This window comes from Pristiophorus japonicus, chromosome 12, assembly GCF_044704955.1.
Source record: "Pristiophorus japonicus isolate sPriJap1 chromosome 12, sPriJap1.hap1, whole genome shotgun sequence".
Classification (NCBI taxonomy): domain Eukaryota; kingdom Metazoa; phylum Chordata; class Chondrichthyes; family Pristiophoridae; genus Pristiophorus; species Pristiophorus japonicus.
In genome coordinates, this window is record NC_091988.1 from 159,357,199 (window position 1) to 159,381,453 (window position 24,255).

Here is a 24,255-nt window from a genome sequence, read left to right on the forward strand (position 1 = left end):
GCCGGTAGGGCCTGGTACAATTTGCTGTCCAGAGAGAAGAGCAGCAGCTTGGCTGTCTCTTCCTCATCGCACCCATTAATTTCCCCTGCCTGCATCACCTCCATTTGTGGATAGACGGGTCCCCGCTGCGAGTGAGTTTGGCCAAATGGGCCACCATGGCCCTGAGTGATTGAACTCCATGAGGAATAATAAAGTCGCTCTCCAGCGCTCCCTGACCTTGGCCACCTCCCTGTGGAGGACCGTACTTGCGCTGCCTGACCGTGCACATCTGCCCTGGTTCAGGATCTTTTTGCGCTGGTCCCTCTACCTCCGGCTGTCCCACCATACCCGGTGCAGCAGACTGTGCCTGGTCGCCTGATCCAGTCCTTAACTGACCCTCGGCGGGAGCCTCACATCCCTACTACCGAGCGGGACACATTGGTCCTGCCCCCAGCCCTGGGTATGCTACTACCTGCGCGCCCCGCTCCTCCTGGTACCCCACCGGACAAACCACCGGTGCCTCAGGAGGTGGTCGGGCGTCTCTTGCCTTTGGATTCTCCTCTACCCCCCAATACTCTCCTTTGTCCCCTGTGGACCCTCCAGGTTCTATCAGGGCGACCATCCCCTTTGCCTGGGATACAGCGTGGGTGAGAGTTTTAATCCTCTCCTGGCAGGGACTGTGATCTGCAAACTCACTGCTACTGGCCACTTTATAGGCTGCCTGTACGTCTTTTAATTTATTCCCTAGTTCCCAAATTTTCTGGGTGTACCGAGAGTTCTGTTCCCGGAGGGACCCCTCACTACCCTTGGCCTCAGGGACACTGAAGATAGTCCCGGCTATTTCGGAAGGTCTCCTCCAACTGCCTCTTCCCTTGCTGCTCCACAGCTAATTCGGCCAGCAGGTTGTCCCCAACCGCAGCCCAGATAGCAGAGAGCTCCTCTGATTTCTGAAAACTCTGTTCCAAGTCCTTCACCCGCTGGTCGAGCTTTCGGACTTGGCGGGTGAAGCAGATAAGCCAGATGGCCTTTTCCACCCTGCGGTTGTGGTCCTTCCCTGCTGTCCACTGGGCAGCAGGATCCACTGGGCGCTCTGCCCGAGTGAGGGCTTGTACCCAAGGTTTGGTGAGGTTCACCTTGCCAAAAATGTATGAGGAAATTCTCTCCTCCATTTTAGTTTCCTCTCTTATCACCTCATCTGATTTATTAACATCTCCTGTTTGCTTATGTCCTGCCGCGGTCACCATGTTCTGTAAGGGGTTCTCGGAGTGTGTTGTTGTGCCTTGGGTGTCTCTCTCTGGGCTTCTGCCCTCACAGCTTATGCCTGGCCTGAGTGCTGCAAGAGCACCCCTGGAGAGACTGTGTCCACAGCTTATGAAGGGGGTTTTGAGACTCGTGCGTCCCCACAGCTTATGCCTAGCCTGTGAGGCACCTGTGAGTGTCAAACACTCCTAACCCCTTCTTCCCTAGCCTGTGACACACAGTTGAGCATTTTCGAGGCGCTCCTAGCTTCCCTTACACTGTTCTGACATAAGACTCACGATCAGGAGATGTAATACAATAGAACTGAGACAAGGTGATTCCAGGAGGAACTTAGGCTTCCAATTTATTTGACAAGGTGTATCTCAACAAACAGCAATACACCAACAAAACAATCCCCCTAAATCCCACTAAACGGACACAATGAAAATCTTTACACAAGTTTAGCAGTACAATGCCCAACCTCCCACCTTTTCTGGCCGAACTGAGTTGGAAGTTCCAGGGACCAGAGGTTATACTCACTACTGCGCGTTCTGCAGGTCTGGTGGTTTGTTTCTTCTATCTTCGGTGTCTTCGGACACTGGTTTTCCTTCAGTGTCGAGGGGCTTGCTGGTTGTTGGATCACGAGGGCAGGGAACCACACACACTACGTCAGAAACCCCTTTTTATAGCCAGATTATCCAGTCCACCTCTCCTGCTGAAATCGATTCTTCCCATTGGTGGGCTTTGTGATTTTAAAAAATGCAGCTGTTTTAGATTATTGCGGGTTTTTTCCACTGATGTTAACTTACTCAAGGTTTGAACGGGTGTTGATTGCGTTGGCCTCCTGTAGCCTTTGTGTCGGCCCTTGGGTTGTTTTGGGTTCCCTAGTTTTCTGAAGGTATGCATAATTTCCTTCCATAGTGTAAACATGGGGAAGACAATAGTGCAATAATGGCTGTGAGTCAGTCCCACAGTTTTCGAGCAAGTGCTCTCCCATTGGCTTGAAAGCCCCATGCTTCGGGCTGACTCTGTCCCACCATTGGCCCTCCGGTGTCCTCCCCCGTCCAATCACTGCTCTGCCAAGGTCAAACCGTATCGGTTTCAATTCACAGCACAGACTGATCCCACAGCTCTTTTCCTTCTGGTAAAATTAGGGGGTTTTTGTCCTCCCTACATGGTACACCTATCCGAAATGGAAAAGAAGTCCGAGACTTACTGGAGGCCATACAATTACCTCAGGAAGTGTCCATCCTGAAGTGTAAGGCCCATACCAAGGAAAATACCACAGAAGCACATGGAAATGCCCTAGCCGACCAGGCAGCTAAAGATGCTGCCTCACAGGGCGTTCCTCCAGAAGAACCAACACAGATGTGCAGATTGAAAGCACTCAGGACTCTGAAACGAGACCTTCAAACAATGCAAAGCGAGTGCTCCCGAGAGGAAAAATGGATATGGATTGAGGCAGGAATTAAGCTATGCGAAGATGGTGTCTGGAGACAAAGAGTTACCGACAAGCCAGTCACGCCACAAGCGCTTATGCCTTTTTTAGCCCAACAGATCCACTCGTGGGGACACTTGGCCTCACAACAGATAACGGCATGGTTCCAGAAAAGCTGGTGGGGACAGGGATTTAAAAAACATGCCCAGCTGGTAACTGACCGCTGTGTGGTCTGCCAGAAAAATAATTCTGGACCCATCACGGTAATGCCCCAACTGAGGCCCCCTGCCCCTGTCGGACCATTCCAGCATCTGTAGGTTGATTATATATCTCTTCCTTCATGCCAAGGATACACTAACATTCTTGTCATGGTCGACAGATTCTCTATATGGGTAGAAGCTGTCCCAACTAAAAGAGCCACAGCCAATCACACTGCAAAGGTCTTGTGTAAGGATTACATTCCCCGATGGGGAGTCCCGAGTAGCATTGACTCAGATCAGGAAACACACTTCACAGGTGCTGTCTACCAAGAAGTCTGTAGGTTACTGAACATTACGTGGGATTTACACTGTCCTTATCATCCACAATCATCAGGACAAGTAGAACGAATGAATCGAATATCACCAAGAAGGAACACCATGGCCCCAGGCACTACCAATAGTGCTATGTAGCATTAGGGCAACCCCAAACAGAACTACAGGTCTAAGCCCATTTGAAATTATAACAGGAAGACCCATGTCGCTGCCAGGAACTATCGATTTACGGAAAGCTGATGTTCACTTAATGAGTGACACTTTGTTATCATACTGTCAGAACTTAACCAATGCTATTAGTTCGGTTTCCTGACAGGTATTGGCAGCTTGGGGTAATCCACCCAACGGAGGACACGACATCATCCCGGGAGTCTGGGTGCATGTGAAAAAGTTGCATAAAGAACCTTTGGGTGCCAAGTGGGAGGGACCTTATCAAGTGTTATTGACCACCCAGGCAGCTGTTAAAGTCCAAGGAAAGAAAGCCTGGATCCACGCTTCACACGTTAAACGAGCACCCGTAACTGAAGCTGAAATCTATTAAGGACAATTACTTTTTGCCAAAATGTATAAATTTACTGTATTACTGACTGTAGGTATTCTAGGCATAGGCCTACTTTTTACTAGCCGACCCTCTGCACCAAAGGGAAATAGTAAGGTAGCAAGGGAATTACATGTAAATACCTTTTTATATATGTTGGGTGTGTGCGCATATTCCTATTCACTCAAAGGGAGGGATTCCCTTGAGGCCAGTTCCCTTGAATATCTCGGAAATGGCTGAGTGGATAATTAATCAAAACAAAACAGGCAATGCGTTTCAGGACATGGAAAACTGGGCACGTAAATGGAAGTTAGCAGGTTACAATCTGACTACGTTTGAAGCGGGATACCAACCATGCTACAATAATTCCAAACGGCCCCCATTTGTTGTTATCACTAATACAACGGGAATAGGAAGACCGGGGGAATCGGTCTGTCTGATTAGAAATATCAAAGGAGGCCAAAATATGGGGTATAGTAACTGCTCCCGGAATTATAATATAATCAAGCCACGGAACCGTCCAAACTGGGCCGATGTGGGAATTTTTAACGTAACAGGGATTCTGAATAAAACAGATGGAAAAGCCTGGACAGGCCCCGGAGTGTTGCTGACAAAGAAACAGCTAACATTCATTGCCTATAATGGCACCTATTGGATGTGTGGCCACAAGGCCTACCCTTGGCTGCCCCAGAATTGGACAGGATTCTGCCATTTAGCCTACATTGTATCATATGTATCATATAAAGTCACTGTCGGAACATTTACACCATCCTCAGAGAGCGATCACAGAAACAGAGAGGTTCTTTGCCATTCTGATCCCCAGGTATGGGACCGCCAGACTGGCAAGGGAATCCATTAACATGGCATCCATTGTGGAACGGGTAGCCACTGATACCTCAGAGGCCCTCGTTAAAATCAATGCAGAAATGGCAGCAATCTGTACAGTAGCCCTGCAGAATAGACTGGCCCTTGATTACATCCTGGCTGAAAAGGGAGGTACTTGCGCCCTACTCAGAACTGAGTGTTGCATATATATTCCAGATAGCTCCGAAGAAATTACCCACTTAGCGGAGCATATCCAAAAGGAGGTAGAAAAACTTAAGCAACCCCCATCATTCACTTTGTGGAGTGGAGCCACTGAATGGCTAGGTTCAATAGGAACTTCATTGGTGGTAGGTTTAATTCTATTTGTTGTAATTATTTTACTTTTATATTGTTTGTTTATGTTGATTAAATGTTGTTGTGACCAGGCGGCTGTAGCTGCTGTCCCGCAGGTGAGACACCTTGCAGGTCCCAGCAGACCATCTGTACATGGCATAGGGGTATGTTATGCTTAAGGGAAGGTTGTTTACTGATTGAATTAAGATATTGATTTAGATTAAATTGGAATAAGGTTAATTAACCTACTAAAACCAGACTTCCATTGTGGGCCACGATGGAACTCGGGTTGGTGTAAATTTGTGTGGAAGCTACTAGTCCGGACATGTGGCGAAACACATCAACAAATTTTAGAAGGAAACTCTATTAACATGTATGAAATTATTTTGTAGATGTTTAACCAGTGATACCTGATGTTTTATGATTCAGTTTGTGAAAGAATCAAAGGGGGGATTGATAGAGAATTCAAACAGGCTGCATTTAGACAGGCTGTGAAAATTCACAGACCCCAAGTCAAAGCTGCTACATGGGCAGGGAGGTGTTGCTACAGTTGTACAGGGCCTTGGTGAGGCCACACCTGGAGTATTGTGTACAGTTTTGGTCTCCTAACTTGAGGAAGGACATTCTTGCTATTGAGGGAGTGCAGCGAAGGTTCACCAGACTGATTCCCGGGATGGCGGGACTGACCTATCAAGAAAGATTGGATCAACTGGGCTTGTATTCACTGGAGTTCAGAAGAATGAGAGGGGACCTCATAGAAACGTTTAAAATTCTGACGGGTTTAGACAGGTTAGATGCAGAAAGAATGTTCCCAATGTTGGGGAAGTCCAGAACCAGGGGTCACAGTCTGAGGATAAGGGGTAAGCCATTTAGGACCGAGATGAGGAGAAACTTCTTCACCCAGAGAGTGGTGAACCTGTGGAATTCTCTACCACAGAAAGTAGTTGAGGCCAATTCACTAAATATATTCAAAAGGGAGTTAGATGAAGTCCTTACTACTCGGGGGATCAAGGGTTATGGCGAGAAAGCAGGAAGGGGGTACTGAAGTTTCATGTTCAGCCATGAACTCATTGAATGGCGGTGCAGGCTAGAAGGGCTGAATGGCCTGCTCCTGCACCTATTTTCTATGTTTCTATGTTTCTAAGTCATCAATCAACTTGACATTTTAGGACTTTGGGTAGCGAGCCAATTAAAGGTTAAAAGACTATCAAATGAGCCAATAAGGTCAAAGAAGGCGAGTTCTTTTCTGTAAATTGCACCAGGTATAAGTACAGCCATTTTAGCCATGTGGTCTCAGAAGGACAAAGACCTGGCTTAAAGCCAAGAACTTGTTACTGCTGCCAAAATAAAGTTCCATTTAAACTACAATCGGAGTTTGTATTTCATTGGAAATTAAGAGATCTAATAATTGTTGACTGTGCTCTCAATTCAGACATAGAACAATTTGGGTGTACAAGTAAAGCTCCCTCTATCCTTCCCAACAAGGTGCCTTTATTTCAACCTCTTATTGTGTTAGTGTGACTTTTCATTTTCTTCCTTTCTTCCACTAGGCATTGCTATGGGTTTTCTGCCCATTTGTGGCAAATTATGAGCATTTTTAAGAACATAAGGAATAGAAGCCGGTGTAGGCCACCTGGCCCCTCGAGCCTGCTCTGCCATTTAATAAGATCATGACTGAGCTGATCATGGACTCAGCGCCACTTCCCTGCCCGCTCTCCATAATCCTTTATTCTCTTATCGCTCAAAAATCTGTCTATCTCCACCTTAAATAGATTCAATTGGCTCAATTTTCCCCAAACCCACTTTCTGGCGTATTGCCAGAGTTATGCCCGTTTTTCTAAGCCAGAAATGCGCCCGAAATATTTTTCCAAAGTTTCCCTGATGTGTAATTCGAATTTGGTGCCGCGCAGCATGTCCAGTCACCTCGGGGGGATGGAGCCTGCTGTCTGCGCCGAAAAATGAAGCCACACCTTCTATGCATGCGCGGGAAAAAAGTTAAGTTTTTGACGTCATTCCAATGGACGCACATGCTCAGCACAGCTCAGAATTAGCAATCGGCCAATTTTAAAGAGGCAGTTGTGTGAGAAGGAGTGTTGTGTGACAGCATTGGAAAAATCACTGCTGCAGCAATACAAGATGCAACACAATGCAATGACCAAGAATTTCTTACAGGAAGAAGTGGAGGCGCTAGTTACTGTGATTGAGAACAGATGGCAGGAGCTGGACACTGACAGAGGTCACATAAAGGTTCCATCCAAAGAAATGAAGAAACGCTGGAATCAAGTTGCAGAAGATTACTGTGCAATGGTGACTACCATGGGATCTGGAGACCAGTGTAAAAAGAAGTGGCAGGACCTTGGTCAATTAGTTAGTGTAAGTAATATTTTAATTTATTCAATGGAATTGCAATTGTAAATGTGACCAACTGTATGTCCCACTCAACAGAAAGACACCCTCTCTAAAAAGTTGCATTTTCATCTTTGCAGAGGAAGGTGGCACATAATAAAAGGGAAAGAACTCGAACAGGAGGAGGCCGGCAAATCTGCACCCACTGACACCCTTGGAAGAGAGGGTCGCTGCTTTGATGGGTCCTGCCTGGGAAAAAATAACAGTAATGACACAAGAAATGGGAATAATATCCGGGACTATCAGTGAGGGGATAATGGCCTTGAGCGAAGGAATGTCAGAGGTAGTGCAAACCACGTCACTGACCATGAAGGAGGGAATGTTGCAGATCGTTGAGACACTGTCCGGACACATGAGGGAACGGCATGTTGGAATCAGCTGATGCAATAAGGGAACATACCCAGTCCCCGCATCTGTTGACAGAATCAACTGTCACTTCCACTCCAATCCCCACACCAGCCTCTGAAGAGCCCAAAGCCGGTCTCTCCAACTTGCCATCTGAAGCACCCCCCTCCCCCACCCCCACCCTCAAGAGGTGCGTAGTACCCGAGATATTAGAAAGAATAAGCTTGGTATCAAGCCCAGAAACACTGCATCACCGCCTGTGGGCAGGGGTGGTGGAGAGTCCAAGATCAAGTGCAGCAGGCGCTTGGTCTTAGAATAAGGCGGATGAGAGATGGGTGCAGCCTTTGTTTGCTGCTGTTGTTGTTGTTGTTGTTGTTATTGTTGTAACTGTTCTCAAATTAAAAGTTTTTTGTAAGTTATGTAAATTTACAAGTTTATGTGATCTTAAAGTTTTTAAGTGATCTTAAAGAGTCATATTAAAGTAAAGTTTGATACAAGAATAATTTTATTACACTAAAGTTAAGTACATTATAAACTTTTGAATAAAATATATTTTACATTAAAACTGAATCATGCTCCATTAACACAACACAACATTACGGAACAGCTCCAAACAGTAAACATGTCCATGTGGAATAGTTACCGCTGAGCCCTCAGGCATCAGTAAAGTGTTCACAGATGAGCTGCTGGAGCAAAGCTCGAGCAATTGTTAAAGGGGCACGATGGCCCATCCTCCTCTGCCGTCGTCTCCGGCCTCAGGCACCTGCATGGCTTCCTCATCCTCGTTGTCCTCCTCCTCCTCCTCCTCCTGCTCGTCACCTGCATCTTCCACATCATTATTATCAGTCACTCTCACCGCAGGTGGGTCTTCTACTGCCAGGTGCTGCTGCCTCATGATGGCTAAGTTATGCAGCATGCAGCACACAACAGTGAACTGACTGACAATCTCAGGGGAGCACAGCAAGTAGCCTCCGGAATGGTCCAGGCATCCCAAATGCTGTTTCAATATGCCAATGGTCCTCTCAATGATGCTGTGCGTCGCAATGTGCAACATGTTGTATTCACGGTCAGCTTCTGTCCGGGTTATGGGTAGGGGCATCATGAGCCAGGTGGCGAGTCCGTACCCTTTGTCTCCCAGTAGCCAGCTCTGCCCTTCTGGCTGCTGCTCAAACATGGCACTGTCGCCTAGGATGAATGCATCATGGGTGCTCCCAGGGTATCTTGCATCAACTGACATGATCAGATGCATGTCGTCACACATGAGCTGCACATTAATGGAGTGGAAGCCTTTTCCGTTCCTGTACATCTCAGAATCCTTCAAAGGTGCTCGCTAGGCGATGTGGGCAAAATCAATGCAGCCCTGTACTTTTGGGAAGCCAGCAATCCTGGAGAAGCCCACAACGTTGTCATGGATTGTTTGGGCAGTCATGGGGAACTTTATGAAGTCATTCCTACGTGCGTACAGTGCAGCCATGACCTGGCGAATGGAGACATGTGCTGCATGTTGAGAAATGGCGCACACATCCCCAGTTGTAGCTTGAAACGATCCGGAGGCATAGAATGAAAGTGTAGCTGCAACCTTCACTTCAACTGACAAAGCAGTCCTCCTGATGCTTCTGGGTTGCAGGTCTGCTTTGACCAATTCACATATCTCACTTACAACTACTTACAGAAACGCAGCCTTCTGACACAGTCTGCATCATTCAGGTGGAGGTACGAATGCCAGTCTCGATATACCCGAGGTGGGTAAAGCCTCCTGCCCAGCACCCTATGGGCTCTGATGTTCCTAATGCGATGAAATTGAATCAATTGTCTCCTACGTAGCACTATGATGCAGAAGGCGCGCACAAGACATTGCGTTGTCAGTATTGCCCCCATACTTAAATTTAACCTTTGAAAGAAGCTCAAAATGGCAGGAAAGTAGGCAGCACAAGTTCACAGTTGTATCGCTCCAGGTCTGTTTGGATGGACCACACCCAAAGGTCTTGTGACTTCTCCTCTCTCCCCCTACCCCTTTACTAATTGGAGTCTTGTGACTTCTCTCTCTCCCTCACTCTCTCCGGGCTCCAAGCCTTCCGATCGGCACCTTGCCCTCGCTCTCTCTCCTCCTCCTCCTCCCCCCATGGCTTGTTTTGTAGCTGAGCCCCGAGCTGCTTTGTCCAGGTGCGGGGCCAATTCTGCCGGCCAATCCTACGACCCTCCAGCCCTACTTCAAGACGTTCGCTGGTGGCGTGTGAGTTAAAAAATTAGAGAACTTCTGAAATCCAATAAATTTACACTTCTACGTTGACAGGTTAAAAAAAAGTTGAACTTTATATTGATTTTGACAGTGTTCTTGACTCTCTCCAAAATCTTCGATTTAAAAGCAATGGCGTCTTTCAGCGCAGATTTGTGAATGTGCGCTGGTTTTCTTAACTCACCAGAAGGTTTTTCGGGAGTGGCCAGAAACGCCAAACTAAGAGAAAAAAATGTTGGCCAAACTGCGAACAATTGCAGACATGAGGGAATGCCCCCTATGACATAAAAAAAAACGGCCTAGAAAAATCGTAACTAAGTCAATTATGCCGGCACAGATCGCAGGGGGAAACTTTGAAAAAAACAAATACGGCAACAAAAAACAGCACGTGTCAAAAAAATGCATAAATGAACGGGGAAACTTGAGGCCCAGCCTCCACAGCTCTCTGGGGCAGAGAATTCCGTAGATTTACAACCCTCTGAGAAGAAATTCCTCCTCATCTCAGTTTAAAATAGGCGGCCCTTTATTCTGAGACTATGCCCCTTACTTTTAGTTTCCCCTATGAGTGGAAATATCTCTCTGCATTTTGTGCTGTGCATTGGTGCCATCTATAACATTCTTGTGTAATATAAGAAAATGGAAGTTTAGTGGGTCAAAGAAAGCAATCAAGTTGTTGTACATAAAAACTTGCAAGGCTTCAAATTAGCACCATGTTATCAGGTTTATGTTGCATTAGCGTTAGCACGCAGGTTAAAGAGACACGACACCAATCAGCTAATTACAAGGCTGATGAATTAGCAGCAATTACTGCCAAAACTAGGTCAGATTGTGTTCAGCTAAAGCGTCAACCTCTCTTTTTCTTTTAGATGCCATCTCATTTGCTGAGCAGTTCTAACATTTTCTGTGTTTTTAAATGCACTTCTTCCACCCCCCTCCCGCCCTCTTGCTACGGACACCCTCTGGTATCTCTGCCAAATGGCCATTATTTGTGTGAACCTCGGGTGAGTGTCAGCAAGCCATTTGATTGTGAGGGGAGATGGCAGCACAACCGATGCTAGGCATGCTCTCGTGTCCATACACATGCACTTCCAGCCGGAGTAGCAATCATTAATGGGAGCTCTGGTCAGCTTTTCCCTCCGGTCTCCAACAGTGCTGAGGCTAATATAAATGCTGATGCACAATCTATAGTAACAGCAGAAGGTCAATGGAGATTATATTAAGAGATGGTTACTGTATGAGTGAAGTTTGCGAGGCTAAATTCCTTGCATGAAGTCATATTACCTTCTGCTATTAATACAAACCTCGCAACTACAGCCACCCAAGATGAGATCAGCTAACTCTGCATGGTCTGAATATCAAACCTGGGACCTTCCTGGTCTGTAGAACTATTCACTAGATAAACTCACTAAGCCATCACTTTCTGCTTTACCTTCAGTGTACATCTTACTGCATTACTACGAACTTTACTAAAGCTCCCAAACATATTTGTGTTCACTGCCACCACAGAATGTGCACCATTTTGAAATCTGGAACAGTCAGCAAAATCAGCACCTCAGTATTCAGAGGTGAACAGTGACTTTACAGTGGGATTTAGAGTGGGAAAGGTATTTATATTGATACTGAGTACATTATTAAGATAGATGACATTTGAGTTAATATTTTTTTCATTGAAAAATCATTTGAGTTTATCTCAGGATATTTGAGGAGATTCTGGAGATTGAAAAAGAATGGGGCCTGTACTATCTCAGCCTGTATTGCTGACTACTTGTCTAATGCAGGATCCATGGGAGAAGGTTTATTGAGCAGAGTTATCAGGGTAATGGAGGAGGTCGCAGACTGATGAGGAGGAGGAGGCCTTAACCCCAAAGGATTTTCAGGGAGAAGCGTTCATACTTGGACCTGACGGATCGACAGTGCGTTCGAAGGCTGCACTTCCAAAAAGAGGTGATCTATGAGATTTGCCAGCTCATTAAGGCAGATCTGCAGCCCAGTTTCACCAACATTACTGCACTCTCTGTTGAGATGAAGGTGACTGCGGCACTTTCCTTTTATGCATGTGGCTCTTTGCAGGCATCAGCTGGGGACATATGCTGTATTTCTCAGTACGCTACTCATCGGTGCATTCAACAGGTAACCGAAGCACTGTGGGCACACCGGATGGAATTTATAAACTTCCCAATGACCAGGGAGGCACAGAGTGCTTTGGGATTTGCACGCATTGCCGGCTTCCCCAAGGTTCAGGGTGCTGTTGACTGTACCCACATTGCCCTGCGAGCACCATTACAGGAGGTGGAGGCGTACCGAAACGTAAGGGATTCCGCTCCCTCAACGTGCAGCTCATCTGCGACCATACGCAGCGCATAATGCCAGTGAATTCCTACTTTCCAGGGAGCAATCATGATGCAGACATCTTGAGTGAGAGCACTGTGTCTGACCTGTTGAAGTCTGAGCCACAAGGTAAATGCTGGATGCTGGGGGCCAAAGGGTACGGCCTCGCCACCTGGCTCTTGACCCCCCCGACGGAACTCTCAGACAGAAGCCGAGCAACGATATAATGAGAGCCATATAGCCACACGTAATATTATCGAAAAGACAATTGGAGCACTGAAGCAGCGCTTTCGATGCTTGGACCACTCGGGAGGCAGGCTGCAATACCACCCTGAGCAGTTGCTCAGTTCACAGTGGTGTGCTGCATGTTGCATAGTTTAGCAATCATGTCGGGACAGGAATTGCCACAGGGGACTGCGGGACCACCTGGAGAGAGAGTGCAGGAGACTGAGGAGGAAGAAGAGGAAAATGTGGGGGAGGAGGATGAGGAAGAGTTTCCAGATGAAGCCATGGCACCACCCCTCCAACACCACAGCAGAGGGTACGCGGAGCGTATGCCACTGCAAAATTATTACATCAGCAGCTCATAAATGAACTCTTTGCTTAAATCTGATGAACTGCCTTTCATCTTTTTCTGCAGTGTGTGGGACCCTGATGACTATTACTCCAAAAGTTTGACACTGTACAAGAGTGCTTAAATTCAATTGAAACGTTTATGTAAAAATATAAAAAATATAGAACAATTATAAAACTTTGTAAAATTTATAAATATAACTTTGAAAAACTGTAACAACTTTAACAACTTGAAATAATCTTTTAAAAATCAAATTTCAACTATTTTAAATTAATAATGAACAATTGATTACAACAAAGCAACCTTTACTGCCCTCGACCTCAACTGCGTACTTCCCCCACCCGTCGGGCTCACCCTCCCTTTCTGACTCCTGCCCTTCCCTTTCCCATTGCTCCTGAGCCCGGACCTCCCCTTGGTGATACCAAGCTGGCGTGCAGCACCGCACCCTGAGTGCCGTTGCTGTTGTTGGGGGCTGAGACATTGCAGGCGCAATGAATGGGGCCTCAGGAAAAGCTCGTGATGTGGAAGGCGCGGCTTCAGGGCTGGAAGCTGTTGGCTGCTCCCCACCCTCAGGTGCTGTCGACCTGACTTCTATGGCACAGGGGATTCTGTACCATGTCCCGATTCCGTCGATTGCCGCATAGCATCGACGGAGTCGGTGGTTCGCTCGATCGCGGTGATCAGACACCGCATATCATCCGACTGTTGTTCTGATAGCGCTGCGATGTTTCCAGCTATCATAGCCATGGCCTTTGAGCAACTCGTGATCTATGTCGATGCTGGCCTGTGACAGATGCACCATGTCCTGGTACATGCCTATCTGTCTTGCAGCAACGGACCTTTGCTGCACTATCCTCCATCGCTGCGGCAAAGGTGCTGCAACACTGGGGTTGTGTTGCTGTGCACCGCTTGGTCCCGCAGAATCGGAGAAGGTATGGGGGCGTCCCTTGAATATAGATTCGGTGGTGGAGGATGTTCCAGTTGGCCCAGATGGAAGTTATCTCCTCCTTCATCTCCACCCCCACCTCCACCTCCACTGGCTCCAGGGTGAGCTGCTCTTCCTCTTCCTCTTCCACATCTCTGGAAGGGGTGAAGTCAGGAGAGGGCTGGGTGACGCCAGAGGTGGAGGCAGTGGGTCTGTCATCTGGTCTCTCTGCGGAGGTCTGGTCTGAATCCTCCGAGTCTGGAAGTACAAAACAACATTTAAAAGTGCTTGGCACCAGGGGAGGGGTCAGGATTACATGAGTGCATGAGCACAGTGATGTAGAGCAGTCTTACTTAAATGTCCACCAATGCTGCATTACTGCACTACATAACGCAGACAGACAATACATATATGTATTACGTTACATGCCCCCAACATTGTAATGCATCGCATGAGGCCAACATTACAGTGCAATAAACTTACATTACATTACATGAGGCCAACACTACAGTTACAGTTACATTACATGACATTACATGACCATAACAGACCTGGGATTGTATTGAACTGACCATCCTGTGTGGGTGGGTCAGCTCCAATGCCGGTGGTGGCACGGTTGCTTTCCCCGACCAGCGACAGGGTGCAGATCTCAATCTCTGTCAAGGGTTCTTGCATTGGGGGTCCTCCCTCTGTACATCGCTCATCCGCTGTTATTGCAGATGTCTTCTTCTGCAGAAAGTGAAGTAAATGAAAGTAAAAATCTTCAATCTATTTTACATCGCACACACACAGGGTCACACACACACACACACACCAAAACATTGGATTGATCCTCTTGTCATTGCCTGAAAGCACAAATACATCGCGGTAACCTTGGGATAAATAACATCATCCGTGTGACACTGAACCTACATTTACATGGTACATGGCACATGGGGGGGGGGGGTTGGTGCATAAATAAAATCATTACTTACTCTTGCTACCCTCATCAGGTCATTCCACCACTTACGACACCTTTCTCCAGTTCGTACCATTGTACTTGTGGATTACTGATAAAGTGCGACACCCCCACTGACACCTGAGAATCCCTGGCCAAAGACCGCCCAAAGTGGAGGAAGTGCATCCGGGAGGGTGCTGAGCTCCTTGAGTTTCGTCGCCGAGAGCATGCAGAAATCAAGCGCAGGCAGCGGAAGGAGCATGCGACAAACCTGTCCCACCCACCCTTTCCTTCAACCATTCTCTGTCCCACCTGTCATGTATGTAGACCAACTCTCAGAGCAGCGAGGTCAATGTGTACCTGTGGGGAACATCAGTGAAGTGTCACCGTGGGCTGTAGGTCAGCCGAGAAAGATCAGCAGTGTTTACAGCGGAGTATGAATATTTCCAACTGATGTAAAGTCCAATGTGTGATCTTAAGAGTTTGTTTTGGATGAGTGAACTTCATTGTTTTAAGCATTAGTTCAGAGAGCCTGCAATAATTCAGCTGATGTTATCCTCTCAACTACAAAATGTGCCTAATCGTCAATATCAATTTTTAAATTATTTACACATTGACCCTGCTGCTCCGAGAGTCGGTGTCTCTGCCCGAAATGAACCATTACATTAAAAACTTACCGGGTACTGCTGACAACACTCCGACCCGACCAAGGAAGGAACACCGGAGGCAGCGGGGAGAAGAGGAGCAGCCAGCCTCAGGACACTGTCATGTATGTAGACCATGTATACTAACTGTATAGTGACATAGATATGTGAAGAGAAAAAGATTAGTGAAGACAAACGTAGGTCCCTTGCAGTCAGAATCAGGTGAATTTATAATGGGGAACAAAGAAATGGCAGACCAATTGAACAAATACTTTGGTTCTGTCTTCACGAAGGAAGACACATATAACCTTCCGGAAATACTAGGGGACCGAGGGTCAAGTGAGAAGGAGGAACTGAAGGAAATCCTTATTAGTCAGGAAATTGTGTTAGGGAAATTGATGGGATTGAAGGCAGATAAATCCCCAGGGCCTGATAGTCTACATCCCAGAGTACTTAAGGAAGTGGCCCTAAAAATAGTGGATGCATTGGTGATCATTTTCCAACAGTCTATTGACCCTGGATAAATTCCCATGGACTGGAGGGTAACTAATGTAACACCACTTTTTAAAAAAGGAGGGAGAGAGAAAATGGGTAATTATAGACCAGTTAGCCTGACGTCAGTAGTGGGGAAAATGTTGGAATCAATTATTAATGATGAAATTTGGAAAGCAGTGACAGGATTGGTCCAAGTCAGCATGGATTTATGAAAGGGAAATCATGCTTGACAAATCTTCTAGAATTTTTTGAGGATGTAAGTGGTAGAATGGACAAGGGAGAACCAGTGGATGTGGTGTATTTGGACTTTCAAAAGACTTTTGACAAGGTCCCACACAAGAGATTATTGTACAAAATCAAAGCACATGGTATTGGGGGTAATGTATTGACGTGGTTAGAGAACTGGTTGGCAGACAGGAAGCAGAGAGTAGGGATAAACGGGTCCTTCTCAGAATGGCAGGCAGTGGGGTGCCGCAGGGCTCAGTGCTGGACCCCAGCTATTTACAGTATACATCAATGAAGGAATTGAGTGTAATATCTCTAAGTTTGCAGACGACACTAAGCTAGGTGGCGGTGTGAGCTGTGAGGAGGATGCTATGAGGCTGCAGGGTGACTTGGACAGGTTAGGTGAGTGGGCAAATGCATGGCAGATGCAGTATAATGTGGATAAATGTGCGGTTATCATGATGGCAAAAACATGAAGGCAGAATATTATCGGAATGGTGGCAAATTAGGAAAAAGGGAGGTGCAACGAGACCTGGGTGTCATGGTACATCAGTCATTGAAAGTTGGCATGCAGGTACAGCAGACGGTGAAGAAGGCAAATGGCATGTTGGCCTTCATAGCTAGGGGATTTGTGCACACGAGCAGGGAGGTCTTAATGCAGTTGTATAGGGCTTTGGTGAGGCCTCACCTGGAATATTGTGTTCAGTTTTGGTCTCCTAATCTGAGGAAGGACATTTTTGCTATTGAGGAAGTGCAGCGAAAGTTCACCAGACTGATTCCCGCGATGGCAGGACTGACATAGGAGGAGAGACTGGATCGACTGGTCCTGTATTCACTGGTGTTTAGAAGAATGAGAGGGGATCTCATAGAAACATATAAAATTCTGATGGGACTGGACAGGTTAGATGCAGGAAGAATGTTCCCAATGTTGGGGAAGTCCAGAACCAGGGGTCACAGTCTGAGGAAAAGGGGTAAGCCATTTAGGACCGAGATGAGGAGAAACTTCTTCACTCAGAGAGTTGTTAACCTGTGGAATTCTCGACCACAGAGAGTTGTTGGTGCCAGTTCGTTAGATATATTCAAGAGGGAATTAGATATGGCCCTGATGGCTAAAGAGATCAAGGGGTATGGAGAGAAAGCAGAAAAGGAGTACTGAGGTGAATGATCAGCCATGATCTTATTGAATGGTGGTGCAGGCTCGAAGGGCCGAATGGCCTACTCCTGCACCTACTTTCCATGTTTCTATGTTTCTCTAACGTGTGCCACCAGAGGACACTGCGGTGGGAGACCTGAGGGTCACCTGCATAGGTGTGCAGGGCCCAGTATAAAAGGCTGCCCACCATGCTTGTGCCTCACTCTGGAGTTACAATAAATGGGACGAAGGTCACAACAGCTCAAGTACAATACTAGACCTAGTGGAGTCATTCATAAGAGTATTAAAGACATAACAACTGGCGACGAGATTATGAACTTTCATGCAAAAATGACTAACGTTGATGCATTAGAAAAGTTTTCAGAGTGTGAAGATTGGGAAGCCTTTTCGGAGTGGCTTGATCAATATTTCATAGCAAACGACCTGGTAGGCGATGATCCGGCCACACTGGCAGATAAGTGCAGAGCTATCCTGTTGACCAGTTGTGGGCCCGCGGTCTACGGCTTCATCAGGGACTTGCTTGCACCAGAGAAAACAACGACCAAGTCATATGAGGAATTGAAAGTACTCATTCGGGACCAACTCAAACCGAAGGAGAGCATCCTCACGGCCAGACATCGATTTTATACACACTGTCGCCTCGAGGGCCAGGAAATCTCAAAATATACAGCTGACCTCAGGATGCTGGCAGGACCGTGTGAATTCAGCGCATCCCTCGCTGATGCATTGTGGGATGTCTTCGTAATTGGCATCGGTCCATGAAGCCCTTCTTCACAGGCTACTGTCTGCCGAAACCACAGTCACTCTGCAGAATGCCATCAGCTAGGCATCATGACCTCAAGCTGCAGCTCCAAGCAGATGATGACTCACTCTCAGGACTCAAACCCAGCAAGTCCCGTAAATAGAATGGCGCCTTTCACAGGCAGGACTGTTGAACGTGAATCTGCCCAGGGCAGAGCATATAGGCCCTCGAGTCCTTCAACTCAGAGTCCGCCGAGGGGTGCAAACGTAAGTTGAGTAGCACCATGCTGGCGTTGCAGAGGCAATCACAGGGCTCATCAGTGTCAGTTCAGAGACTGTGTGTGCAAAGGCTGCAGCACAAAGGGCCACCTCCAGCAAATGTGCAAAAGAGTTGTGACTCATCACGTGGAAGAAGAGTCAGTGGATGGCTGTGAATCCAGCACGGATTATGAGGAGATGGCTAGAGAGGCAGCTTAGTCCTAGGATGAAGTGTATGGAGTATATGCCTGGCATCAGTCCAGGAGGCCCTTCTTCACAGGCTACTGTCTGCCGAAACCACCATCACTCTGCAAAAGGCCAACAGCCAGGCGTTCATGACCTCAAGCTCCAGCTCAAGCAGATGATGACTTACTCTCAGGATTCAAACCCAGCAAGTACTTTAAATAGAATGGCGCCTTTCACAGACAGAACTGTTGAACGTGATAATGGAAGTCGAGATAAATGGCATTCCAGTCTTCATGGAAGTGGACACGGGCCGAGTCAGTCAGTAATGAGCCTTTGGGAGGCTATGGAATGATCAAGCTGAATGACCTAAGCTGGTCCCAGTTCAGGCAAAGCTGCGCACCTACACTAAGGAACTGATATCAGTTGTTGGTAGTGCGGATGTAAGTGTATCCCATGATGGCGCGGTGCACAATTTACCATTGTGGATTGTTTCAGGTGATGGACCAACGCTACTTGGAAGAAGATGGATGGGGAAGATTCATTGGAACTGGGAAGACTTCATCCCTCCAGCGATCGACGTCCCCCATGCTCAAAGGCAGAGCAAGCTCCTACCTTCAGTTGGACCAGGCACCAGAGAGCAGATCCGCGCAGCCCCCGAGGCACAGACCACTCATCACAACTGCGCGGCGATGATCCGGCAGACCCGAACGCACCTTCCCGGTTTCAGTGGCAGGACTCCTGGGGAGGAAGATTGGATCTGAGGGTGCCTTCCCAGCTTCAGTGGCAGAATCCCTGGGAAAGAAGATCGCGGTAGTCGACATCATGGATTGGGAAAAGATGGCATCCAAACCACGAGGTGCAGCGTTAGTGGAGCAACGACACGTGGTTCCATGCAAGGAAGATGATTGGGGTAAAAGTAGTAAGGCCTAGCTCTGTCGAGCCCATGTGGTGGCTGGTGTGCAACGGCCATCCCATGTTAAAAAAATTCACGCACAGGCATCTTCTACCCATCAGGCTGTAGTTCGGGTCCTTCGTTAAAACACCTGTGAACTCGTCCTTTTTTTGGCATGGAAGCAAGTCATCCTCTTTTCGAGGGACCGCCTATGATGATGGCTTCTCAGCTTGTGCCTGTCGGTGTGTGTATCTGCCTCTGATCTTTATCCTAATCTGATTAGAGCCCAGGGGAAGGCCTGAGAGGTGACCCCAGACAAGCCCCCATGAAACGGAGTGATTATCTGCAAAAACATTTTTGTGTCCTTTTGCGCATGCGCACGGTCAGCCCCACCCCTTTTAACGCATGCGCGATGTCACCGCGGTCCAGCCACGCATGCACAGTATTCCATAATTGCAACTGTCGTGCTGCGTGACCCATGGTTTCCTCAGCTCTGTGGGAGAAAGCCCCTCACTGCATCTGTGGTGAGAACACAGGATCAAAAGGGAGATCAGAGAGAGAGGAGAGAGAGATCAGAGAGAGGGGAGAGAGAGAGAGGGGAGGGGTCAGCGAGAGAGAGAGAGGGGTTGGAGAAAGGGGAGAGAGAGAGAGTGAGAGAGAGAAAGGGGAGGGGTTAGAGAGCGAAAAAGGGGTCGGGGAGAGAGAGAGAGAGGGGTTGGAGAGAGAGAGAGCAGAGATAGAGGAGGGCAGGGATCAGAAAGAGAGAAAGAGAAGGGTTGGAGAGCAAGAGAGAGGGGCAAGAGAGAGAAAGAGAGAGAGAGAGGGTGATGAGTCAGAGAGAGAGAGGGATCGGAGAAAGAGAGAGAGTGAGGGGTAAAAGAGAGAGGTAGAGAAAGAGAGGGGTCTGAGGGAGGAGAGAGAGAATGGTCAGAGAGAGGGGAGTCAGAGAGAGAGAGAGAAAAAAGAGTCAGAGAGAGGGGAGACAGAGAGAAAGGGGGAATTGGAGAGAGAGGGAAGGATCAGAGGGAGAGTGGAGAGAGGGGGTGGATCAAAGGAAGAGGGGAATCAGGGTGAGAGGAGAGGTTAGGAACTAGGTCAGGGGGGGGGTTGTAAAGAGTACAGAGAGCACTATGGGGATGGCGGAAGAAAATGATCCATGTCTAAAGGGGACGGGGGTTGAGAGCGTGATCCAGATGGCAAGACTGGATGGAATCCAGAAATCACGACACTGTCACTATTCACTTCATACCCAATAAACCTGTTAACAATCCATGACTCACGTACAATGCCCCCTCTATGGCAGCGGTGCAGGGGGGGGGGGGCGCGGTATGGTCAGGAACTTGTTGGGGGGAGAAGGTGAGGAACTTGGGCAGTGATGGGGAGTAAGTCAGCATCTTGGGCTGGGGGGGTGGGGGAGGTGGGGGGGCAAAGGATTAGGTCAGGAACCTGGGCTGGAGGGGGGGTTGATTAAGTCAGGAATTCTGGGCTGGCGGGGGTGGGGAGTATGTCAGCAACGTGTGGTCAGGGATTAGGTCAAAAACTTGGGCTGAGGGGGAATTAGGTCAGGAACTTGGGTGGGGGGAGTATGTCAGCAACTTGAGCTGGGGCAGGGGGGCAAAGGATTAGATCATGAACTTGAGCGAGGGGCAGGAACTTGTTTGGGGGTTTGGAGAAGGTCTTAACCTGTGAGAGTGAACTCTATTCTGTCTGGAGATGGCAGTCAGAATGGCTCAAATTACACTTTTTCAAAGTCACTGATTACATAGCTAGGACGGTTCTAATTACACATTCCAGAGAAACTACTGGGCGTGTCTTATCCTCCAAGGGGGCCAATCAACAATCAGTCATGTGATCAAGGATACCCAATCAGAGCTTTTAGGTGTTACAAATATGAAAGGAAATATTACCAATCCTAGCCCCTTTGGGGCTATCCTGGATCAGGCGTACTCCCTAAATGTTCATTCTCAACTGAAGGTTGAGGTAGCCAAATCCTAAAGCCGCAAACTGGGCCTAAAGGTCCGGACTATCTTTCCCTAAAGTTAAGGAACAACCCGAGAATGTTACTGTCCTCCAGATAGCACTTTTTAGTAAGTTTTAGCCAGATTGTAATTATCCCGATATTGTAAGGGTCCAGAGAATCTCTCCTCAGTAATGTACCTCTTCACCAAAAGAGTGTATTTGAGACGTGGTTTATGTGTTATTGATACAGAAGACTATGAGAGACTATTCAAAAATATATAGAGATTTATTTAAAGAACCGATATGCAATTTACAGTTGGTGAGTCAGTCAATCGCAACACTAAGTTAAAAAAAAAAGGTGAAAAATACAATCTTATTTTAGGTAGAGAATGTTGAATTTAAATCTAAACTTCATTACAGTATTACAGTTCTTAAAATTGTTTTAGCAGGGTATCCATCAATTATCAAGGTCGTAGTTACCTTCAATCCCTGAGAAGAGTAGACCACAGAGTAGACTCGTTGCCTTCTGCCCTGCTCTGTAGTCGAGAAACGCTTTTGCCCGTTAAAGCGAGTCTAACTCTCTCATTCGAGCCCTCAACATTTATATCCATTTTTGCCCTGTTTCATAAGATTGCAAGTTAATCATCATCAGTTATCTTCTTGCTGCCTTGCATTCCAAGCTCCTGTATCAATACATAGCTATTGTGAACTTACCATTTTATGTTCAAAGTGCAGATGTCATTTGTTTGTGGTTTGGGCACTTGAAGTGTTTTCTTCATGTTGTATCATTCTTTTGAGGTTATCCAATAACTTCTCTATGATCCCAAGATTTTAGTTTTGTTTATGTGAGGTACATGGCATTTCGCTAATTCAACTGAACTAACTGGTGAGTTTGCATGTATTCATTGCCATCTGCAGTCAAGAGAGCAGCTACCATTTGTTTATGATGAACAATCCAGGTTAGGTCATTCAAGCTGACTGCTTATTTCAACAATTGTCCTGTTTCAAGAAGTTAATAAAGTAACTTATCTAAGGTCAGACCTTGAAGGCTAGAATTCTTTAGGATTTCTAAATCCGGCTGGTCTTATTTTTAAAGAAGTTATAAGGTAGAATTCCTTCACAAATAAACATGTCCCCATGAAAGGGATCAACTGATACTATGAGGTGTTTATCAATCAGTAAGCCAGGCTAACAAAAGGCTTGTCAATTACAGTCTTTGGGGAACTTAGCACATTAGTAAGCTAACCACCTTTTGTTTCAGTACTTTGCTTTTTAACTTGTGTGACTGCCAAACACAACCCTTAAATGTAACTTTTTTTTTCCAAATCCTTTCTGTGGAAAAATCGTTAAAAAGATTCTGAAACATGACCAAGACCAATTAATGCTCCTCTCCTACGTGTGTCCCTTCTGCTTCATCTGTCTTCCTCCTATTCACTATCCTGCCTGCTCTGCCTGCATAAATGTATGTTTTCACTTTCAGAAGAGTCCCTTATAGTGAATTATAGTAATTTTATAATTATAATAATTATAGATGGGAATTCTCATGAAAAATAATGCATCAATTTTATTGCATGCCGATCTATCCTTCAAACAGTATTTTGTGCGTATTATTTCAATTTAACAAAGCCAGATACTTCCTGCCATTTGTGCCATAACAACATTGGGTGTTGGGAATGCCAGTACTTTCCTGCCATCCAGTGTTGCTAAGGTGATGGAGGGGTGAGTGATTGATTTCACTAGGTCATGCTGTCTATGCTCTGCCATGGCTATCATGCACCCATTCTTTCCCTTTCTCCTCTACCCAATGTTGTGGTAAAATGAACACTCTCGCGTCTGCTAAGTCCCGTAAGTGAAGAGCTTATTCGAGCAAATGCAAGGGAGTGACCTCAGTTGCCTGAGATACCACACTCAACAATAGAGAGTTTGCAGCATACATTTATAGCAGAGGTTGAACCTCCCTTATCCAGAACGTTTGGGACTCGGCCTGTTCCGGATGAGGGGTGGTCACGTTAAATTGGATAGTACAGGTACTGAGCAAGGGGATATCGGGGCTGGCTGGCTTGGGGCTGGGAATGTGGCAGAGAGATCATGGAGGGGTGCGGGGGTGGGTAGTGGATCGCGGGGTCAGGCCAACGATTGTGGAAGTCGGCAGCGAGGAAGGACTTCAATTTGTTCATGTTCTGCGCATGTGCCGCCCGGTGGACAGGAATGGTTCCGGACGAGGGGTGGTTTCGGATAAGGGAGTTCCGGATAAGGGAGATTCAACCTGTACATGTTACTGTAACTTGGGTTTTTTACGGCAGTCACAAATCAGTACACACTATTCCAACACTTTTTTCACATTAATGGAGTTATTCAAGTCTAGCAGGTGACTCCTGTTATCTTAACTCCTTCTCACCTTGGGCCTCTCATTCCCATGGCAACTCCTATTTGGCCTTCATTCTCCCTATCGTCTTGTTCTGAACATAACAATGAGTAATTTTCCAAAGCTTCTAAATAACATTTTATTTTCCCAAGCTTCGAAATAAGCTAGCTGTCTCTCCATTAATGTGATATAAGTGTGGTGTATCTGGAATTCCAGAAGGCATTTGACAATGTGCCACATAAAAGGTTACTGCACAAGATAAAAGTTCACGGGGTTGGGGGTAATATATTAGCATGGATAGAGGATTGGCTAACGAACAGAAAACAGAGAGTCGGATAAATGGTTCATTCTCTGGTTGGCAACCAGTAACTAGTGGGGTGCCGCAGGGATCAGTGTTGGGACCCCAACTATTTGCAATCTATATTAACGACTTGGAAAAAGGGACTGAATGTAACATAGCCAAGTTTGCTGATGATACAAAGATGGGAGGAAAAGCAATGTATGACACAAAAAATCTGCAAAAGGACATAGACAGGCTAATTGAGTGGGCAAAAATTTGGCAGATGGATATAATGTTGGAAAGTGTGAGGTCATGCACTTTGGCAGAAAAAAATCAAAGAGTAAGTTGTTATTTAAATGGAGAAAGATTGCAAAGTGCCGCAGTACAGCGGGACCTGGGGGTACTTGTGCATTAAATGCAA